The following is a 225-nucleotide window of genomic DNA, read 5'->3' as shown; positions in this document are numbered from 1 at the left end:
GGCTGTAATTTTAAAAATAAATATATAGCCCAGTTTCTTCTTCTTCTTCTTCTTCTTCTTCTTCTTCTTCTTCTTCTTCTTCTTCTTGGCAGTCCGCAAACAAATATCATAGGTGCATGCCGCCACCTACTGTATTTGCTGTGTATCAACCTACTATTCTAGATAATGAATTCATTACACTTAGTGAGATTTTTGTTGTTGTTGCCCTTCCAACTAACCCTACAC

The sequence above is a fragment of the Oncorhynchus clarkii genome, chromosome 26, assembly GCF_045791955.1.
Source record: "Oncorhynchus clarkii lewisi isolate Uvic-CL-2024 chromosome 26, UVic_Ocla_1.0, whole genome shotgun sequence".
In the NCBI taxonomy this organism is placed as follows: Eukaryota; Metazoa; Chordata; class Actinopteri; order Salmoniformes; family Salmonidae; genus Oncorhynchus; species Oncorhynchus clarkii.
The sequence above is the reverse complement of the archived record's forward strand: the minus strand, read 5'-3'. Positions refer to the sequence as shown.